This window comes from Perognathus longimembris, chromosome 23 (assembly GCF_023159225.1).
Source record: "Perognathus longimembris pacificus isolate PPM17 chromosome 23, ASM2315922v1, whole genome shotgun sequence".
Classification (NCBI taxonomy): Eukaryota; Metazoa; Chordata; class Mammalia; order Rodentia; family Heteromyidae; genus Perognathus; species Perognathus longimembris.
In genome coordinates, this window is record NC_063183.1 from 22,424,342 (window position 1) to 22,447,603 (window position 23,262).

At 40.3% G+C, this 23,262-nt stretch overlaps 1 long non-coding RNA gene across 1 annotated transcript; it reads right to left on the reverse strand.

Annotated features, from left to right (window-relative positions):
• Positions 1–3,225: 3,225 nt before the first annotated feature.
• LOC125341005 lies at positions 3,226–20,114 on the reverse strand. The gene is made up of 3 exons (XR_007208857.1): positions 19,746–20,114; positions 4,390–4,391; positions 3,226–3,236 (listed from the first exon to the last, which is right to left on the reverse strand). It is a non-coding gene; the product is annotated as an uncharacterized LOC125341005 (long non-coding RNA).
• Between the last annotated feature and the right edge of the window lie 3,148 nt (positions 20,115–23,262).

Below are 23,262 nucleotides of genomic sequence, written 5' to 3' on the forward strand. Positions count from 1 at the left end.
AATTCCATTAAAGAGACCACTTCTCAGATGTAGTTGGTGGTCATCGACACCAGATCCCCTGGATTCCAGTATTGAGTTTGAAATTTCAATAAATAGCAGGGGAGCACCAATGTCTGTCACCCAGACCCTTCTTTCCATCCCTAAGTTGAGGAGTATCTCACCCACCTTCTTCCAATCCATGTGGTTACTCTTTACTCCATATAAATCACAAGCAAGGGCTGGGAATGTGGTTATTGGTAGAGTGCTTGCCTAGCATGCATGAAGCCCTGGGTTCAATTCCTCAGTACCACATACACAGAAAAAGCTGCAAGTGGCGCTGTGGCTCAAGTGGTATAGTGTTAGCCTTAAGCCAAATAAGCTCAGGGACAGTACCCAGGCCCTGAGTTCAAGCCCAAGGACTGGCAAAAAAAAAAAAGGAAATAAATCACAAGCAAGTCATGGCTAATTATCAAGGGCAGATCTCAATTTTGCAGACCAGAAACCTAAAAACTTAGTAAGTCTTAAACACTTATTTACAATGAGAAAATACATTACAACAAATTATAAATTTGCACAAACCCATGACTATCACAAAAATTTAGAAAAATACTATTTTTTTCTAGATAACTATTGGATACAGATTTGTGATTTTTTTTCTCTAAAATTTTTGGTTCCATGCTTTTTTATGGGAGGAAACTTAATATTTTCTATGTAACTATTTCAAAATGATCTTTTCTTCAAGTTAATTTGTCACTCCTTGAATTTTTAGAGAAATATCATTAAGTAAGTAATCTGAATACAAAGACAATCTTTTTACTTTAGCAGGTTAATTTAAGTTCTTTTTTTTTTGGGGGGGGGATGGTCCTGAGGCTTGAACTCTGGGCCTGAGTGCTGTCCCTGAGTTTCTTTTGCCCAAGGCTTTTTTTGGATAATTTATTGGAGATAAGAGTGTCATGGACTTTCCTGCCCACGCTGGCTTTGAACCATGATCCTCAGACCTCAGCCTTCTAAGTAGCTAGGATTATAGGTATGAGCCACCAGCACCCAGCAATTTTAATTCTTAATAGGTTAAATTTATAAAACATGAGACTCAAGACAGAGGACTCTTTGTTTGTATTAATGCTATGTTTTTTTGCCCTACAAATATAAGATTTATGATAACTTTTCATTTGTATGATTTCTCCCGAAGAAAACAGAAACTGGGCACTGGTGGCTCACACCTGTAATCCTAGCTTCTCAGGAGGCTGAGATCTGAGGATCATGATTCAAAGCTAGCCTGGGCAGCAAAGTCTGTGAGGCCCTTATCTCTCATTAACCACCAGAAAACCAGAAGTGGCGCTGTGGTTCAAAGTGGCAGAGCACTAGCCTTGAGTGAAAAAAGTTCAGGGACAGCATCCAGGCACTGAATGCAAGCCTCATTACTCACCAAAAAAAGAAGAAAGAAAAAAAAAAGAAAGATATTTGTAATGGTTTGTGGTGTATTTTGAGTTTACTCCTGACAAGAGAGAACTGTGATTAGGTATCAATGAAAACCGAATCTCCCATGTACAATTTTACATTATATGACAATCAAGGATTTCTTTTCCTAAGACCAATTTCTAATCGCATACAATTCAAACTTTGGTCTCCTTAGGACTAGCTCTACGTTTCCAGTACCTGAAGTTGTGAAACACATTACCAACCTGTTTTGACCTTGGGCAATGAACCTTTGAATCATAACTCCACACCTGTGGTCAATATAATGGGCTGGAGAAATGCTCCTGGGAGCAAATCCATGGGAAGGCTGGTAAAGCCAAGTACACATCTCATAAAACCTGAGTAAAATGTGTTTTTCTCAGGTCAACTTCTCTCAAATCAGCTGCACGAAAAAATGCCCATGGCCCCAATGCTACCTGATAGGAGAGGAAAGAAGACAGTTGATATAGGAAGAAACAAGTATCTAACCATGTAGACTAATTATGCTGTTAGATACTTGAATTTTGGTGGAATCTCAATTCGTTATCAAAAGACTGAGTAGGATAAGGATGAGCATCTGATTGACAGTTCTACCCCTGGTTCAAAGCCAGCCCAGACAGGAAAGTCCATGAAACTTTTTTTTTTTTTGGGGGGGGGGGCATGGTCTCGGGGTCTGAGCACTGTCCCTGCCTTCTTTTTGCTCAAGGCTAGCATTCTGCCACTTGAGCCACAGTGCCACTTCTGGCCATTTTCTGTATATGTGGTGCTGGGGAATTGAACCCAGGGCTTCATGTATACGAGGCAAGCACTCTTGCCACTAGGCCATATCCCCAGCCCTCCATGAAACTCTTAACTCCAATTAACCACCCAAAAAGCTGGAAGTAAAGCTGTGACTCAAGTGGGAGAGTGCTAGTCTTAAGCAAAAAAAACCACAGGGACAGCACCCAGACACTGAATTCAAGCCACAGGCCTGGCACAAACAGGCAAGCACATGCATGTGCTGCTCACACGCACACACACACACACACACACACACACACGATAATTTGGCTGGGCATTGGTGGCTCACACCTGTAATCCTAGCTAATCAAGAGGCTAAGATCTGAGGATCAAGGTTTGAAGCCAGCCTAGGAAGAAGAGTCTGGAAGACTCTTATCTCCAATTAACCACCAAAAGCTAGAAATAGAGCTGTGCCCAAATGAGTGCCAGCCTGGAGTGGACAAGCTAAGGGACATGCTCAGTGAGTTTAAGCCAGTACCTGCGCTTGCGTGCTTGCACTCATGCATATATGAGTGTGCGCATGCACACACACACAAAACCATGGAATTTGGTCATGAGTTTTTACTCCAGGAGTTCCCAGTGACACCTGTTTTAGGTGATCTGGTTATTGTCTACCTTAGGAAGGTAGCACGGATGGCTATCGTTCTCAACTGTGCCTTCACCGGGGGACCCAGATCCAGGTTAGTTTGAAATTAAAAGCAAAACAAAACCAGTATTGATATAACTTGGGAGCAATTTTCTGCTTTTTTTTTTTTAGATTGCCACTAGAAACAAGAAAGCTAAGATATTTGTCATTTCCACTAGCAATCTCGTTTTGCTGTATCAACAATTTAAAATATAATATACTGTGCGGTCTAGTAGCATGTGACATGACCATAGGGAATGCCTACTTTTCACCTGTGGTCAGTCTTCCATCAACCTGAATACTCTCAGGACTCAAGATGGAAAGGCCTGAATCACATAACCTGTAAGTCCTCATTCATCACTTGGCTAAACAATTGCTTCTCATTGAGCAAGCAGGACTAGTATTTATTGATAGAAGTAGTTGGAAAGAAACAGTTTTGAAATGGTCAGAAAAGCAGTCTAGGATTTAAATCATCTACCACCCAAAATGTAAAGGAAATGTTTTCGTTCTTTCCTTCCTTCTTTCCCTCCTCCTTCCTTCTCTTTCTCCTTCCTTCCCTTCCTTACATTACTCTCATTGTTCAAAATGGACTGATAAGTCTTATACACATGCATATATATACACTGCTATTTATGAAAAGGCTGAAAGATGGATATAGGGATAGGGAATATACTGAACTGTTAGCTAGTATTATATCTCTATGGTTATACTGTAAATTTTTACATTTTTTTCTTTTTGAGTGTTTTCTGTATTTCACAAAGTTTTGCAATTAGTTGTATCATATTTTAAATAAGTGCTAAGTAATAAATAATTTTCTATATAATGTTATTAAATTATAAATGGCCAACAAATATTAAAATTGAGTATAAAAATTGAAATACTGAGAATATGTGAATGGGAAAGGTAAACAGAGAAGAGCTGAGTTTAGCTACAACAGGCTAGGGAGTGTGATATGCTTCTTATGTAAGCCCAGGAGTACACAAGTAAGTGTGAAAACATTTTATACTTTAAAAAATATATTATCGTGTCTTAGACGATAAGAGGGTGGAAGCGAAAGAATAAAGGAGACACGAAAAATGCAATCAGCTATATCATTCTATGTGACTGTGTCTATGTCTAGAAGAGCTCGGCTAGGTATTTGCCATATTTGAAGAATGGATAAAGGGCATCTGAATTCCTTTCCCTTACAACATCACTTGAATTAAGGTTCAGAAATTACTTTTACTTATTTCTTGAGCACAGAACAGTTGGCAAATATCCAATGTCCCTATCATCAAGTGGTCCTTTCTGTATACTATTGTTTCCTAAATCTTCCTCCGAGATTCAGTTTTTGTGAGGATTATTCATCATGAACATTTGGATAAAAAGTAGACTCCAGTTATCCTCTGGGTTGACAAAGAAGTTGCCAACATCATCGCTGTTAATCATCAGTGGCGAGGTCAGCGATATCACAAGGAATCATCTCACCACATCTCATCATGGTCAAATCGCCATTGTTTCACCACAGTGGCCCAACAGGAACCCTCCTAGCCTGCTCGGCACTAGCTGACCGCTGAGTCAGAACTGCCAAAGGCAGCTGATGTGTCCTGCTAGGCGCTCATGTGTGCCCTGTCCATGCCGTAATGCACATCGCTTGTAGGACTCCCCAAACTGTAAAACATGGTAGCAGAAAGTAGCCTGAGGGTTTCCACATGACTGTCCAAGTTTCCCTATTGGGCCCAAGAACAACTTGGCTGAAGTTTACAGCAATCGATGGGAATTCTTGGAAATCACTTGCAAAGGCACCCCAACACAGAGTGACACAGAGCAGCAGCCTAAGCACCTCTCATTTTTCGAAAGTGCATTAATGGGATTGGGTGTGATGAAATGGAAGTGTCCTCCTGTTTAGTTTTATTAAAATGAGTCTATTTCGCACAATGGATCCATTTCCCATTACTCAACATCTTGCTGAAGAATGTCATTGCAGTGGGGACCGAGTGCCCCCTTTCCAAGTTAATGGGAAATCAAAAGCACAGAGCCACCTGCATAGACAAAAACCAACAACTCTGAAGGATGACCCTTCAGAAGAAATGCATTATGGGGCAGGCTATGTTTTCCTGGGACTCACATTTAACCCCAGCATGATTCCCTGTATTTTATCTCAATAAGATCCCAACTTTTGCTATTCCCCACCACCCAGTGGCAAATGTGGACAAACAATCATCCTTAAAGCTCACAATGCTCTAAAATCTCGTCTTCTCCAAGTGGATATTATAGGTGCAAAGACCAGTGAAGTTGATAATGAAACCACAAGTATTCCTTTAGGATTCTGATGTCAGAGGAAGGAACTCATCGTCTTTATTGCTAAGAAAACTGTCAAACCTACTTTAATTATGATTAATAACATTCACATACCTGAGAAGGTTTCTTTCCCTCTCTCTCTCTTCTGCTGACTTACTTAAAATGCCTCTTTGCTAAATATTATCCCAAGAACTGATATAGCTGTAGCTTTAGGGACAGCCTAGGGTAGTGCCTCCGTGTGCAGTGGTGTTTATAAAAATCTGTGCTTGGCTGACTACATTGGATTCCAACATCTGTTCATGTGCATTACTTTTTCTTTGCAGTTGCTAGCTTGACAGGGAAAAGAATGTTGGTGTGGATAATTTTAATCTTTTCACAAATGAACGGACTGATTTTTAAAGCAAGGCCCTGCATATTTTCTATCATTTGTCCTCAAAGAGAATTGCCATCGTCATGTTTCTGAAGTGAGCGATTTTAATGTTCTTAGAGAGGAGAAATGGGGAGTAATTATGACACTGATATAAGAGTGGAGGAAGGAGCTCATATTAATTGTGAATTGTGGCTAAGCCAGTGAAATAGAGCTGTCTTGGTAAGTACAGTGTAGTAAACAACCCTGGTTAGTGAGTTGTACACACACACACACACACACACACACACACACACACACACACACACACAAAGGGAGAGGGGGTAAAAGTGGAGACAATATTTATGGTAGCATTCTGTGTAATGATGCATCTTGAGTTCTTATTATTTAAACAGCAACTGATACACCAAAGTAGATGAGCTTGAGAGGATATTCTGGAGAGGTTGTATGTGGATTTTGTAAAGGTTTTGACTGTATTTTTAGGCTAGAAATGTCTTTTGCTTATTCTTGTTAACATTCCCAGAGTGTATTGTATTTGCAGAATGTGTCATTCTGGTTTGCCTCATTATTCCCAGTGCTAATACACACCTGCCCTCATTCTATTGTCTAGGTAAAGTTAACAGGCCTCAGAATTCAGGGCATTGATGGCTCCATCTTGGGCTTAATTAGACAGTTTAAGCTCTAATTGGCTGGTGTTAAGTCAATCAATCAGTGAGAGGGTTGTATGTTCACTCTCTGGGAATTGTGGGAGCAATTGATCTAGTCAGCGACAGATACTCAAAACAGAAATCACTTCCTCAGAGTCCAACTGAATGTTTTGCAGGACCCTGGTGGTGGGTGTCCACAGTTCCTGCTCAAGTGCATGAATAGGTGGCTTTATTTTTTCAGAGTACAGCGTTTGAAGGAAGACAGACTTCCTTCTCGTGTACTACAGAAAATAACATGTTAGAATTACATATGCTTCTTCACTAAGATGGAGACAGAACGGACTGTCAGCCACGACAAAAACTGCTGTGGAAAGGGAAGCAAAGACCAATGCTTGTCTTTCTTGCTTGTGACAGGTGCTCTCCCACTTGAGTCACATCTCCAGTTTGCTTGCTGATTAACTGGCGTGAAGTCTCATCTACTTTTCTGGCTTTGAACTTTACCAATCTGGATTACAAGCCAGGATTGAGCAGCCAGGATTCCAAGCAGGAGCCACAGGAGTTTGGATGCAAATTCCAAATCTACTGGGGCATAATTTCTATGCTGAAAGTACTGAGTCTTATTCATTTTTGCATCTCATAATATGTAGCACTGGGCCTTGAATGCTATATTTAATGATGAAACACACAAAAGCATTAATTCTACTAGTGGCTTACCATTGCTCAAATGATTTAATATTTGTCATATGAAAGTTCATTTTCCTTATTTGCTAATGAACCCAATCCTGCAGGCAATATGCACAGGAATCCTCTGCATTGTTCCATACATAGATGAATTCCTAGATAAGCCCATTCTGATCTGGTTGGTACTATTTAGATGCATAAATCCTGATATGTTTTTTAAAACCGCCATCCATTGACACAATGCTGATAAATTTAGAAGATGGATAGTGGTTATACTGTTTCGTATGTGTTCTGTGCACTTCTGTGAATGTTTAAAACTATTTTCTATTAAAATGCTAAGTAAAATAATCAACTAGGGGCTGGGAATAGGGCCTAGTGGCAAGAGTGCTTGCCTTGTATACATGAAGCCCTGGGTTCGATTCCCCAGCACCACATATACAGAAAACGGCCAGAAGTGGCGCTGTGGCTCAAGTGGTAGAGTGCTAGCCTTGAGCAAAAAGGAAGCCAGGGACAGTGCTCAGGCCCTGAGTCCAAGGCCCAGGACTGGCAAATAAATAAACAAACAAAATAATAAGTTCTATAACTTCTATTCTTTCCTTGTACATATTAACAGAAGTGAAGAGCTGCCAAATAATCATTTAATGGCCCCCCACCCCACCCTACACTCTGCTGAAGAGAGAACTAAAGATCAAGACTTGACAGTGGTAGAGAATGTCTACCATAAACTGTACCTGAACTGATGGAAGAAGCCAATAGGAAACTCGTTTTTCTTGACTCCTTTGATTTCCAAGATAACACCTTTGTGTTGCTTTGAATGTGTTGGGAATGCATTCTAATTAATATTGCAGCCCCTTTGCTGCACTATACAACCAAAAGTAGGTATTAGAATAACAAATCAAAAGGTTAACATTAAACTGATCACAATGGGTTTTTTGTTTTTTTTTTTTGCCAGTCCTGGGGCTTGAACTCAGGGCCTGAGCACTGTCCCTGGCTTCTTTTTGCTCAAGGCCAGCACTCTACCACTTGAGCCACAGCACCACTTCTGGCTTTTTCTATATATATGGTGCTGAGGAATTGAACCCAGGGCTTCATGTATATTAGGTGAGTACTTTACCACTAGACCATATTCCCAGCCCACATGGTTTTAAATGTGGTTTTGGATTTTCTACTAGTGAGTCTCTGTCTTTGTCCGTCTATGTCTCTCTGTCTGTCTGTGTCTCTGTGTATGTGTGTATGTGTCTATCTCTTTCTGCACTCAGTTGTCTACAATGCTCACCTGCTCAACAATCACCTGTCTTAGCTTTCTTCTCTTCACTGTTTACATCCCTACTCCCTACCTATCTTTGACATCATCCCCCAAACCCTTGCTTCATCTTCTGCTTCTGGGAGAATCCAACTTTAGGACTCAGGCAAAGAAATGAAAAAGTAAGCACATTCAAAGCACATACAAAGGTAACAGCTTTTTTTTTTAACCAAAGCCACTTGCTCTAGCAATATTAAGGCATTAACTGTGGATTCATTGTTAAGTGTTATGAGTCAGAGAAACCTTTGGAAAAGCACTAGACTGGCTCATTTGCCTCTTGCCTGAGTTTGCCTAGGAACAGTGGTGGTGGGTGGGACCAGTCTACCCATAATTCTCTCTATATTATGCCTAGGTATATATATGAACACATCATGGGTTTCCTAAGTGTTGAAATCTACAGTTCTAGAATTCAGCGAAAGCATCTGGTTGATGCTAGGCATTTACACCCATAATCTTGTTCCCTTTCAACATTTATTTTCTCATGAAATGCACGAATTAGATAACAGAATAGACAAAAACCTAATTTTGTATGTGAAATCAAAATGAGAGCATAAAAAAAAATCAGTCCACATGGAAATAATTGATACAGTGACCTGGTGTTTGTGAATCAAGACCTCAGCATTCTGCTGGGGAAGGAGGGGAAGAACGTCTGTGCTTTGACCTTCCCCGCTGTCCTACAGATCTGCTGGGAAGAAACTATCTGTGACTTCTAAAGTGGTTTCCAGCCCTACATCCCTGACCTCCTGCTTTTTTTTCCCCAAAGGGAAATCTTCAGAGAAACCCATGCTACATTTAACTTTGGGAGCTCTCTCATGGGCTTGTGCCTAACCAGACACAACCGATCTGAATATTTCCTGCATGCTAAGCAGACCACTGTCAGCAGCTTCCTTTAGGCTAGATTATTATAAATGCTGTTTATGATCCTGCCATGACAACTGTGAAGGACATGGCAAAGAATTTATCACAGGATGATTCATCCACCAGCAGAATACCTAATAAGATTCTAAATGGTCCAAGATGATAATAAGACCTAGCTTGTAGCAATAAGGTATTAATAAACTGCTTTTTTTTCAATAAAGAAGAGTCCTGACATCATTACCTTGACATATTTGTTTTGCTTATATTTTGTGAACAAAGTAGGGCTGCCAGATTGAATAGTAAATTTGTTTCCTAAAAAACTGATGTATGAAAATCCAACCCATAAAAAGTGGAACCGATAGGTTAAAAATTGAGAGCACAAATGTTTGCCTATATCAGAGTACCAGACTCCCGAGCCATCAATTCCAATTTTTCCATGCCATATGCCTTTGTATTAAAAAATTATATAAGAATAATATATTGCCCACTATTGACCACAAGGCCATAATTAAAGTGAAGAAATTTAGGAAAATCATAAACTAAGAAAAGTGCACTGTGGATGAATAATGGATGAGATGGATACAGTGACTTCAAAATAAAATCTGGGACTCTATGCAGTGTGTGTCTCGGTTTTGAAAATAAATCTATTCAGTACTGAGTTAATTTTTAAAAACAGCTCCTGCTCATTATTACTTAACTATTCATAGTGAGCACAAATGGAAGAAATTCAAGAACCAGATGGTAGAGCCAGGCCTAGTAGCTCATATTTGTAATCCCAACTACTCAGGAGGTAGAGGTCAAAAGGATTGCATTTAGTGAGCCTCCATCCCAACAAAGAAACCATGAGTGGTGGTCCATATCGGTAATAACAGCTATGTGGGAAGTAGAGGTAAGAGTCTAAAGCTAGCCCTAGACAAAAAGTGCAAGACCCTACCTAAAAAATAAAGCAGAAAAGAGCCGGAGGTCTGACTCAAGTGGTAGGGTACCTACTTGGCAAGGCCCTCAGTTCAAACCCTAGGACGGACAGACAGACAGACAGACAGACACACACACACACACACACACACACACACACACACACCACAAAACCTGCTGATATTAATTTTTCAAACTCCATCCTACTTTAGTTTCTTGTTTTGTTTTTAACCTTTCTGCCAAATAGTTTCTCTCTGACTATAACACTCTTCAAGGCCCCAAAAGCTCAAAATACTTACTTCCTTTCTTGGAAATTAGCCTTGCATCTTGGAAGGTATTTTCTGGTGGGTTAAATTTATCACAGAAAAGATCAGTACTGAAATCAGCAATTTTTAAAAGTTGAGATATTACATGTATGCCATGAGGTACCGTTTGATTGTTCCTAGTTTGAACCATTATGAATAAACCTATTATGAAAATGAATGTAACAGGCTTTTTGTTAACACCAAACAGATCCTAACCTAGGTATCAATGCTAAAACCATAAAACTGCTAACCAAAGGATAAACGAAATGTTCTTAAGAAACCAAGAGCATAAAGTGTAAAATAAACACTTGATAAATGGCCAATTGTCCAAAGTTAAAAATTTCTGCTCTTCCTGAACAAGTGTTTTTGTGAGCCTCTTTTTGTGGGTCTTTTTTTAAAAATTTATCTTAAGTAAGGAATTGGCTCGCCAGTCATCATATAGAAGTATAAACAGCAGCCAAATTTGTTTTCGAACATGTTGCTCCCCACTTCACTCCCGCCAGCAATCTGTGACAGTTCAGATATTCCACACCCTGCTAACACTCAGTGTTGTCCTTTTTTTTTTTTTGCCATTCTGGCAGGTTTGAACAGGCATCTCATGGTGATTTTTTAATGATCAGTACTACTTTAAAAGATACAAATAAACAAGTAAGTAGACTGGTGACTACCTGGATACAAGTCCAAGCCTGGAATCCTCACTCTCAAATTGTGTGAGGTCCACAAATTAAACACTGACAGCAGATATTTTGATTGATTGTGCTAGGGTTCAAACCCAGGGCCTTCACACATGCTAGGCAAGTGCTCTACCACTGCATATCGAGTCCCAATCTTCACATTAAACTGTCAGCTTACCACCAAGGTATTTCCAACTCCAGCTCTTTTGCCTACTATTTAATCATAATTCTTTTTTTTTCTGGCCAGTCCTGGACCTTGAACTCAGGGCCTGAGCACTGTCCGTGGCTTCTTTTTGCTCAAGGCTAGCACTCTACCACTTTAGCCACAGCGCCACTTCTGGCCATTTTCTATATATGTGGTGCTGGGGAATCGAATCCAGGGCTTCATGTGTGCGAGGCAAGCACTCTACCACTAGGCCATATTCCCAGCCCATGTAACCAACATTTTTAAAGCAGGAAAAAAATTTTAAAGGCTGCTTGCTACGTGCAGATGACAGCATTTACTATACAAGTTATCTTTTGACAAACAAAATCCTACTTGAATTTCTTTTTAACATGAATTTATACATTCTGAATCCCCTGTATACCACCTACCTGAGTGATGGATAGAGCCTACTGAATTGTAACTGATGCCTTTCATTCCTTCTTTTGGATACTTCTGGATCATGACAAAATGTCCTGTGTTCCAGGATGAATAACTTCAGTGTTCTTTGGGGGCAGAAATGCACACTACTGACCATTTTAGGGCTATCTGTATGTCCTAGACCTCCAAGTGCTACACGTGTCCCTCTCTGAGATTATTCCCTGAATATAGATCACCCTACCTATTTCATATGACTTTTCATCTCTGGCCATAGTAGATGACATGGAAATTGCTACCTGTCACAAAGGCACTAAGCATGATAAGAATGATAATGATGATGATGACTGTGATAATAATGACAATCATAGTAACAATAACAGGCACTTACTGAATACTTACTACAATAAATGTGGCCTACAGCTTATAAATTTATTAGAATAACCTACCAGATAGTAAACTACTTCTTGGTTGTCCTATGTGGGTTGCTGGGTTCTGCCACTAGGGGGCAGCATCACTGCTACTGTCTTCGTCCAAGTGAATACAAGTTCTGTTTACAGTTCTTAATATTTCTATGTTAATATATTCCCCTACTGAGAATGAATGTTACATGATCTTCCAGTTAGTTTGTACAATAATTTAAGAAAAGAACCTGGTGTCTCATAAATACTGTAGAATAAATAGTAATATAATCTTTCTCTTTTCAATCCATTATTTTAGGCCTTCACTAATTGTTCTGCTTGTAATAGTTTTGCTTATTAAAAGAGGTATTTACCATCAGTAATAAATGGCTAGTATTTGTTTTCTGGGCTTTACCCATGTTTTAACACAGTTTCCATCCATTTATAAGAGCAGGTTATGTTTGGATATTAGAGAGAGAAGAGGAGAATTTTCTTTTTGTTTGTTTGTTTCCTTATATGTTTGTGTTGAGAGTTAAGGTCTTGGCTATGTAGGCTGTTCTAGCGTCAAACTCAACATTCTCCTGCCTTCAGCCTTCCAAGTGCTGATAGGATAGGTGTACAGTACTATGTTTGGCCCATGTGCATTTTAGAGAGTGGAGAGCATGAACATTCAACCATCTGATGTGTGTACATCAAATCAACCTAGATTCCTAAATCAAGTCTTTGCAGTCTCCCAGAATTTATGGAGAAGTTGCCATCTCCCCATGAAATCTTGTTTTGTTTTGTTTTGTTTTGCAATGTTCTTTGATTCATTTCATCTTGGAATAGTTACATCTTCTTGTAGAACTGGTTCTTTTCTTTGTCACACTAATAACCCATCTGACTTCTCAGGGTCTTTTCCTTTTAAATTCTTCCCCCCCCCCAACACATCTTAGTATTTTTGAATTGCCTTTAGGTTATTATTTCTGTAATAGGTCTTTTCCCTAGCCTTTCAACTTTTTTGTGATTTAATATTTCAGCCATGATTCTTCTGATATAACTAAATTATTAAAAATATTAAGATTTCCTTTACTTGACTAATTTAATCCACTTAAATTTCACAATTTAATTGCTTTGAACTTTTCCTCTTTTTAGGTCTGAGACATGGATGATCTTTTTTTAAAAACAAAAGACGGTTGTTTGTGCCTCTCTGGCTTTGTTGTTGTTGTTGTTCTTTCTTCTTAGATAAGCTACTTTTTATTTATCCCATTTCTTCTCCCTACTACTTGTTTGAAAGATACGTACTATATTTCTTACATTTTTTTTTTTTGGCCAGTCCTGGGCCTTGGACTCAGGGCCTGCGCACTGTCCCTGGCTTCTTCCCGCTCAAGGCTAGCACTCTGCCACTTGAGCCACAGCGCCGCTTCTGGCCGTTTTCTGTATATGTGGTGCTGGGGAATCGAACCTAGGGCCTCGTGTATCCGAGGCAGGCACTCTTGCCACTAGGCTATATCCCCAGCCCTATTTCTTACATTTTTAAGGTCATTAAAAATTTGACACGCATCCTTAAAATCAAAATTTAATTTTTTCTTGTGTCCTTCTACATTTTACTCATGAATCTAAGAATAAATTCATAGCAGTACCATTTATTTTGTTCTACATTTCCCCCATTCAGCAATGTATCCTATACTTTTTTGTGCACATGCTAAAATCTTTTAATTTCTATTATTATTATTATTATTATTATTATTATTATTATTATTAAGGTGAGGTACAGAGGGAATGCAATTACATGTGTCAGGCAATGAGTACCCTTCCTTCCATACAGTATGCTCTGTTCCTTCGCTCTCTCCCAGTCCCTCCCTCCTGTTCTCCACCCACAAGTTGTACACTTTCATCACTGTCTAGTGAGCTCAACTGCTGCATTTTTTCACCCTTTTTCCCCTCGAGTTCTAGCCCCTATCCCCCGCCCTCCCAAAGATACACACATGTGGGTTCTGAACTCAGGGCCTGGGCACTGTTCCTGAGCTTTTTTACTCAAGGCTAGTGCTCTACCCATTTAAGCCACAGAGCCGCTTCTGGGTTTCTGGGAGTTAATCAGAGATTAGAGTCTTACTGACTTTCCTGCCGTGGCTGGCTTCAAATCCTAATCTCAGATGATCTCAGCCTCCTGAGTAGCAAGGATTACAGGAGTGAGCGCCCAGTGCCTGGCTAAAAAATTACTATTTTTAAATGCTTTTAAATAGTTTCCCAACTAATTTAAAATCCTCTGAACCCACAGAATCCTTTCACCACTCATTATTTTCCTCTAGTATTTTTATTCTTCCTCAGTTGAAAATTACTCATGTTTATTGCTGGTTTCTCAGAGGGTATTTATTTAGGTTTCCTTTACATATTTATTAATTTCTTTCCTAATTATTTTTCCTTACACTGTAATTACTTCATTTGGATTCCATTTTTATCCTACTACAATACATCCTTTAAGTGGCTCTTTCAGCAAGGTCAAGGAATTGGTAAACACTATCCAAACTTCTACCAGCACAGGTTACTATTAAATTAAAATTTTAGAGAACGAAACTAGGTAAGCACTTTACTACTTGACTGCTAGCCTTTGTTTCTCCTTTTCTTCAGACATATTTCAGATAGATTCTTAAGTTTTCACCCAAGGCTAGCCTCAGATCATGATCCATCTAAACCTCCACATAACAGGGATTTTATAGGAATGGACTACCATACCTAGCCTGGGTAAATGCATTAACTTTCTGTGCTTGGTTTATTTTACTTAACATAATGTTCTCCAGTTCCATCCATGTTGTGGCAAATGACAGGGTTTCATTATTTTTTATGACAGGGTTTCATTCTTTTTTATAGACTAATAATATTTCACTATATAATATATGTATGTGTATATGCATACCTTGTTTTCTTTTTAACCAACATAGATTACTTTTGTTTTATTAATGATGAAAAATATGCCATAATCTTTGTTTTTCTTTATAACCCATCTTCTCCCCTATTATTTATGATAAGCAGTGTTTCATTAAGATGTATAAAGATTATATATATATATATATGGATTTATTTTTGTCATGTTTTGCTCTAGACTTTCCTGAATCTAAGGGATACATTTTCATAAATTCTGAACAATTGCATCTATTTCCTTAATGAATATAGCTTCTCTCTCATCCTTTTACTCCATCTTTTTTTTTTTTTTTTTGGTAGTAGTACTAGGGTTTGAGTTCAGGGCCTCAAGCTTGCTAGTCAGGACTCTACCACTTGAACTACAGCCCAACCTTCTTTACTTATAATAAAGTTAGTGTGTCCTGGTTCTTCCTCCTGGAGCCCGCCCCAGACCTTGATCTTCTTATCTATGCCCTGCCTCTTGTGTAGCTCAGATCACAGATGTACACCTCTAGACCCAACTTATTGATTGAGAAAAGGCATTACTAACTTTTTGCCTGGGCTGGTGGTGAACCACAATCCTGGTCTCTGTCTACAGAATGACTGGGACATGGATGATGTTGAGTTCAGATTTTCTCCCCAGAATGCCTAAAGAAGCTTGGGGTTTTGATTCCTTTATCACCTGACACTGGGGAAAGAGTGATCCCGGTCTATCCCTTTCGCTGTGTCCTCACAACACATGTCAATGTCTTGGCTTCGTGCTGAGTTGTGAGTCTTCCACCTCTCCTATTGCTGAGTGGGCACTGTGCCCTAGTCAACGTTATTTGATACCCCATCCCCTACAGAACAGTTAGAATTCTGATGACTTGCCTTTACTTCCCTCTAAACTTCGGTTCTACCTAAATATATCCAGTGCTTCTTCATCAGTGTCAGCCCTCCCAACAGTTGCCCCATCCCGTCTGGTCTGTTCCTTCCCACTCAAGACTCATTTCACGTTTCCCGCTGCCTTTATGTACATTGAGTATTCTAACTAGATCTGTCCCCAGTTCCCGTTTCCATTCTCCCAGCCCGCTCCTACAAGCCCCTGCCCCATTCACAGTTGCTTCAGCTCTCCGTTTTGTTAAACTGTTAACTGTGTGAAAGGGTTCACGCCACAGCGTCTCTTCCCTGTAAATGTGGCTGCCTTTCGAGAAAGGTTTTGCTTCATCTCTGCAGCATTTCCATGCAGCTTTGGAGGCTGCCGGGGCATGCCCCATCGCTGGAAGAAGCCAAGGCCGATACCTCACACTATACGATGGGAAGAATGAGCAGTGTGGACAGTCACCAAGGAGTTAGTTGAGCACTGCAAGATAATAGAGACAGCTCATAGAAGGGAGGGGTGAAACGGGGTTAAACTAGTTTGATGTGTCATCTAGTTGGAGAAAGCGATGCATTTAATGTCTGGCTCAATCACATGGACGCAGCATTTTACTCTGCAGGTTGACAGCTTCCCTCTCCTTCCTGATCCCCTGGATGCCTTTGCCTTTGTAGGAACAAAATGTGCTCTGTGAACTGCAGGAAGCCAGGCTCCGCAGCTCTACAACCCTCACAGTACTGACTTAGTCCTCAAGGCAGTGAGAGATCGTGAAGAAAGGGATGGGAGTTCTTCCCTGGGAGTTTCAACCTGTAGCTGCTGGAGGGAGGAAGCTCAAGTCAGAGTTTTGGGCTTTTAATTTTTAATTCCATCAATGGTGATTATGTTGGCTGAAGAGATACAGAAAGCAAACCTCTTGCTGTTCTCTGGAAATGCTGCCAACGAAAGTGGGAACATCTACCTATTGTAACTCGTGGAAGGTGGTTAAAAGATTAATTTTTTTAAAAAAAGAGGCAAACATGCTTCAAAATAAAAATGTATTCGACTTATAGCCTCATGTGGTAGTTCAGAACATGGACACTCACTGGACATTTGGCCTTGTGTCAGTGACCTATGCTTCAACTTTTCTCCACTGTAAAATGCAGATAACAACAGATCTACCCCTCCAGTGTGGTTGTTTGGTTAAATGTGTATATATAGTAAGCTCTCAATGACTGTTGTGTTTAAATTCTCAACACCACAATTTACATAAAAGAATTAAATTTAGGTTCAAAGACATTAATTCAAGTCTAGAAATAAGAGCAGGATGTTTGAGAACTCTTTGGAATTGTACCCCAAATTGTGTATGTGTGCACATGTACACAGACACGTGTGCAAGCACATACACACACAAATCAGAGACCGGTGTGTTTTCTTTTCTTTTTTTGGTTGGTAGTGGGGCTTGAACTCTGGAGCTAGGCACTGTCCCTGAGCTCTTCAGCTCAAGACTCTATCAACTTGAGCCATGGTGCCACTTCCGGTTTTCTGGGGGTTAACTGGAGATAAGAGCCTTGCAACTTTCCTGCCTGGGCTAGCTTTGAACCACAGGCCTTAGATCTCAGCTTCCTGAGTAGCTAGGATTACAGATGTGAGCCACCAACACCCAGCTGACTGGTGTGTTTTCCTGAGCACAAAGTTCATGTTTTTCAGAGGATTCCTTAAAGGATTCTTTTTTTATCCCTTTATTGTCAAAGTATGGTACAGAGGGTTTGTAGATTCATATGAAAGGCAGTGAGTACATTTCTTGTTCTACTTGTTACCTCCTCCCTCATTTTCCCCCACCTCCCCTGCCCCCCATCCCCATTTGATTTACACCAAGTGGTTTTATAAGTGTTGCTTTTTTGAATGGTTTGTCTTTTCGTTCTCTGTCTCTCGATTTTGGTATTCCCTCTCCCTTCCCCAGTCTAATACCATATAAACAGTATCCAGGGTACACAGATGTGATACAGTGATAGCTGGGGTACAGCCACTGGAAGGGAGTACAAGAGAAACAAAGCTAAACAAACCAAACAGACAAGGAAAAAGAGAAAAAAAAAGTACAAGTTCATGTGGCATGTTGAAAATAATTACAACAGTGGTATAACTCTTGTTTCCGTAACGTGGAGTTCATTTCATTTGCCATCTTCTTATGTGATCATATGGGTGTAGTTATTGGGGTATTTTGATCTTCTACCATGACTAGCCTACTCATGAACTAGCTATTCCCTATGAGGGACACCATAGGGTTTCTCTTAAAAGATTCTTAACTGACATGGGATTCAGCCCACTTCTGTTTGAGTCTCAGATTTTGTTGGTATCTATGGGTTATAGAGCTAAATAGCAAATACATTCCAAACAGGCCTTAACATTTTGTTCAATAAGCATTGATGAGGAGCTGGGCACTAGGCCAGGCAGGCATTTGGGCATGCTGAGCCACCCTTCACCCAGGTAGCCATCTGGGCCGTCTACTGAGGAACCAAGTGACAACCCAGAAACTGATTTGGCTGATTTCTGTTGAAGGCCATTAATAGGATGTATTCCTTTGAGTCAACCTTATTGCTAAGATGGCCTGTGGAAAGACTGAGGACTCACTTCAAGCTTTTCTCTTTTTCATTACTGAGGTTTGAATACAGGGCCTCATGCTTTGCTAGACAGCTGCTCCATCACTTGAGTTTCACCCCTAGTCCTTTGGCCTTTAGTTATTTTTCTGGTAGGATCACATACTTTTATGACCAGGATCAGACTACTGTCCTACTTATCATGTAGCTGGGATTATAGGTAAGTACTAACACACCTGGCTTACTGGTTAGGATAAAATCTTGCTAACTTTTTGCCCAGGCTAGCTTTGAATTATGATCCACCTATTTCTGGCTTCAGAATAGCTGGTATTATAGGTGTGAACTACCAAATCTGGCCCACTTCAAGCTTTTATTTAAGAGCATTGTAGAACTATTCTTTTCCCATGAAATGGTGTGAGCCTTCTGGTCTTTCAAGTGGAAACTTAACGTCATGAGATTTGAAGGCCATAGTGAAATATCCTAAAATAGATGATAGGACACTTCCCCAAACTGATGAATTATAAGAATCATGGCTCTGTTTCCTTCTTTTCCTTGGATCTCTAGTTTCAACTTAGCCAAGATTTGAGAAGACAAGCATGTAAACGTCCAACTTTCTTTCGTTCTAATGAAAATGATGTGTGTCATCTAAGTAGCAACTGCATAGGTAGGAAAACTTATCTTTTGTTGTTTTCTTACCTTCTGCTCTCAGATGCCTTTTAACATATGTAAAAATATTGACATAGCACTTCGAGTCTACAGCAATCAATACAGAAATGTTCTTGTGGGTTCTTCCTCTTGGTAATATCATATTTAACTCAAAAGGAGTCCTAGGCATATTGAGAGCAGATAATAGGTACAAATCTGACAAAAAGCTAATGAGCTCTCCTGTGATTATGAGGGAGGATGGTGACTCATTAAATCTCATTTCCTGGGCAAGTCCACAGAGGGAGAAGAAATTAACTGAAATAAAGGCCTGAGAACCTAATGCAGTCAGATTTATGAGCATCTGTGTAAGCAGCCACATGATAATCAGTACAAATAGCAAGATGTTTTAATGAGGTTCTCTGAAATATTTAATTAGTTACTGTATGATTTCTTTTGAGAACTTTTTGTTATTTTCTGTTAGGAATTAACCCCATACCAGGGAGGGTCCAGAAAGCAAGTGGCGCTGTCTTTGTGGGGTTGTCTTAGGGTTGGATATAATCCAAGCTACAGTCCTCTTTAGAGGATGTCTTTATTAACACTGTCATTGATATTCACAGCTGGGCTGAAATGAGGTTCTGAATGGTTGGATTCTGTAGACCACTTATTTTTTTGTCAGTTGTGGGGCTTGAACTCAGTGCCTGGGTACTGTCCCTGAGCTCTTTTGCTCAACTTAGGACTCTACCACGTTGAGCCACAGCTCCACCTCCAGTTTTCTGATGGTTAATTGGAGATAAGAATCGCACTGACTTTTCCTGAATAGACTGGCTTTGAACCACAATCCTCAGATCTCAGCCTTCTGAGAAGCTAGGATTTATAGGTGTGAGCCACCAGCACCCAGCTCTGTAAACTACTTTTGGTTCAAAAATATTAAGTATCATGACAAAGCAATACACAGTAAGACCGAAAAACGACAGTCTTGGGAGAAATCAACCAAAAACTAAGACCCAAGCACTACTTCATATGTACCTAAAATAATATACAGACTGAAAAGAACTCCAAAGATAAGGAAACAAAGGACCTCTTCTCAATTAGTCTTGTAGTATTTAGAGGACCCTATGTTCTTTATCTCACATATGGTGTACATCTGAGGGAAGCTGGGAAAAGGGCACAGAATAAGTGGAAAGCAGGTGAAAAAAATACAGGAGAGGGGGCTCAACAGATGCAATAGACATTGATAAAAAGCAAACTAAGCAACTCAAGGGCACCGGGGGTGGGGGGAGGTAGAAATGAGAGAAAAAGAGGGAACAGATGATACTAAAAGGAAAGAAATGTACATATCACTCGACCTGAAAGAAATTGTTTTATTGTTAATGTTCACAGAGTTCATAAGCATTGTAGACTAGAATGGCAATGTCCATCATTGGGAAGGTTAAAAAAATGATAAAGGGGGGAGTCAGAGAGAGGGAAGGTGGGAGAAAAATGAGGAAGGGGGTAACAAGTATGACAAAAAAATGTACTCATAGGAGCTGGGAATATGGCCTAGTGGCAAGAGCGCTTGCCTCCTACACATGAAGCTCTTGGTTCGATTCCCCAGCACCACATATATGGAAAACGGCCAGAAGGGGCGCTGTGGCTCAGGTGGCAGAGTGCTAGCCTTGAGCAGGAAGAAGCCAGGGATGGTGCTCAGGCCCTGAGTCCAAGGCCCAGGAATGGCTGAAAAAAAAAAAATGTACTCACTCCCTGAAGTACGTAACTATAACCCCTCTGTACAACATCTTAACTATATGTATATATGTATGTATGTATCTACTTAGGATTAATTATCTGCCCAGTCCCCCCAAAAGGTAAACTATAAACAAGATAGATATTATAATTTAGTTAATTTAGTTCTGACACTTTAACATCTTTTATAATGTCTGTTTTGACTTGCCAGGTATTTCCTTTAAATCTTCTTCTTCAACCACAGGTCCTAATAGTTATTGTGAGGATGTATTAGCTAAATTGCAACAGCTTAAGATGTTCTTAAACAGGCAGGGATCTATAAATGAGGGAGGGGTGTGGTAAGTCTTCAAAGACCTAGTCATTGAACCAGCCTTGACTTAGTCCATATATGCAGGCATTTATAATTCTGATCATTAAAGGCATTGCCAGTAGACAAGTAGACTAAGAAATTGCCTAGGACTGGAGGTGTGGCTCAGAAGTTAAAGTGCCAGCTGAGCAAGTAAGCCAAATAAGCAAGGACCTCTGAGCTCAAACCTAAGAACGTCCCCACCCAACCCTATCCACCAAAAATAGCTAGATGCAGCTGTAATCGCAGGTACTCCAGAGGCTGAGACCTAAGAATTGTGGGCAGGAAAGTCCTCAAAACTCCATCTCTAATTAACTGTAAAAAAGCTGGACTGGAGGCATGGCTCAAGTGGTAGAGCACCAGCCATGAGCAATAAAAAGCTGGGTAAGCCAGGTACTAGTGACTCACTCCTGTAATCCTAGCTACTCAGAGGCTGAGAGCTGAGGATCATGGTTCAAAGCCAGCTGGGCAGGAAAGTCGGTGAGACTCTTGTCTGTAATCAACTACTCAAAAAAAAAGCTGGACGTGGTGCTGTGGCTCACGTGCAGAGTGCTCCCCTCAAGCAAATGGAACTCAGGGACAGCACCTAGGCCTAGAGTTCAAGCCCCAAGAATGGGGGTGGGGAAGCTGGGCAAGAGAGTAAGGCCCAGAAGAGTTCAAGCCCAGGTAACTGGCATGTATACACACACACACACACACACACACACACACACACACACACACACACACACACACTGTCACATGACAAGATACCAGGAACTGGATCTAGAAGCAAGAGAGATTACTCTTGGCTTATATCCTTTCCCCAACCTTTATGTTTCTAGATCTTATGTATATCATCAGTTCCTAGACTTGTGACTAATCCTTTGTGTTTTCTACCACTAAAAGGATGCATAGAAAGATCACCTTCAGGTGTGATTTATTTTTTAAAAGCTGTGGCCAAAATTCCTAATGGAGAAATCAGCCCATACAGGCTTTTCATTGCATAGATGAGTGGACCACTGGAAAAATGTCAAGAGGATTTAGGTTAATCCAAGTCCTAACTCATGTTCATGTTAAACATCCAATATTTGAAACTATTCATCTTTTAGGGTCTTAGTTATCTAAGATAATATATTGGGGTAGACCATGCCAAAGGAGGAGGTAAGGACCTTAGCTCACAACAGGAAAGGTGAGTTACTGAAATGAGCCATACCTTCTTCGTTCAAAAAATACACTTTAATTTAAAAGCATTTCAAGCTGAATGGGTTGTGCCGTCTTAGAATCCTAGCACTCAAGAGACTGAGGCAAGACGATCACAGATTCAAGGCCAGCCTGGGCTACACAGTGAGATCCGGTCTCAAAGGAAAACAACATTTTTAATTTAATGTCTTCATAGTTCATAAAATTATGTTTGAGTTTATAAATATTCTTAATACAGGATTTTGTTATTCCCTCCTCCAAATATCTGCTATCAAGTCTTAGTATTGATGTTTTCTTAGAATTTAGGAACTACTGTTGATTCCCTTGAAGCTAGAAGGTCTTACAAGTTGTTTACATTTTGGTTATTTTTTTTTAAAACCCACCATGGGTAAATATCTATCACTGCTGATGACTGGAGGCCTTTTTCCAAACAAGTGTTCAAGTTGCATAAAACACAGTTTAACATGATAGAGAGATGGACTGGGCCAAATTGTCAAGGTCAAGTGGCTATGGGAAGATCCCAGAATGGATATGAAGTTAGAGGACTAGTTCAGTGCCAGACCAGGCGAAAAGTAATACAGACACCTATCTCAAGCAACAAGCCAAGTCTGTACTTGAGGTGAGGCTCCAGTGGTACAGAGCTTGCCAACAAGCATGAGGCCTTGAGTTTAAAACCTAATACTGCCAACAAGAAAGGGGAAACAGGCCAGCCACTGGTGGCTCATGTCTGGAATCCTAGCTACTCAGGAGGCTGACATCTGAGGAGTGTGGTTCAAAGCCAGCCTGGGAAGGAAAATCTGTGAGACTCTTATCTCCAATAAAGCTACTCAGAAAAGGCCAGAAGTGGTGCTGTGGCTCAAGTGGGACAGTGTCTAGGGGACTGTCTCAAGGCTCACTCAAGTGGGTCTGTCCCAGGGATAGCGCGCAGGCCCTGAGTTCAAGGCCCACCACCTATCAAAAGAAAAAAAAAGGGAGAAATTGTTCATTTTCGGAGTGACACCAGTCTCAGAGGCAGAATCTACAGAAAATACTTGGGGGCAGGGGGGGGAGGAATCTACAAGAAAATATGCAAGTATTTATTCTTAGAAGTATTAGAAGTAGGTTTTGGAAGTCAGGTGCTGGTGGCTCACACTTATAAATCGGGCTGCAGGGGAAGCTGGATGTAATGATACACATCTGTGATCCCAGTGATGACAGAAATCCTAAAA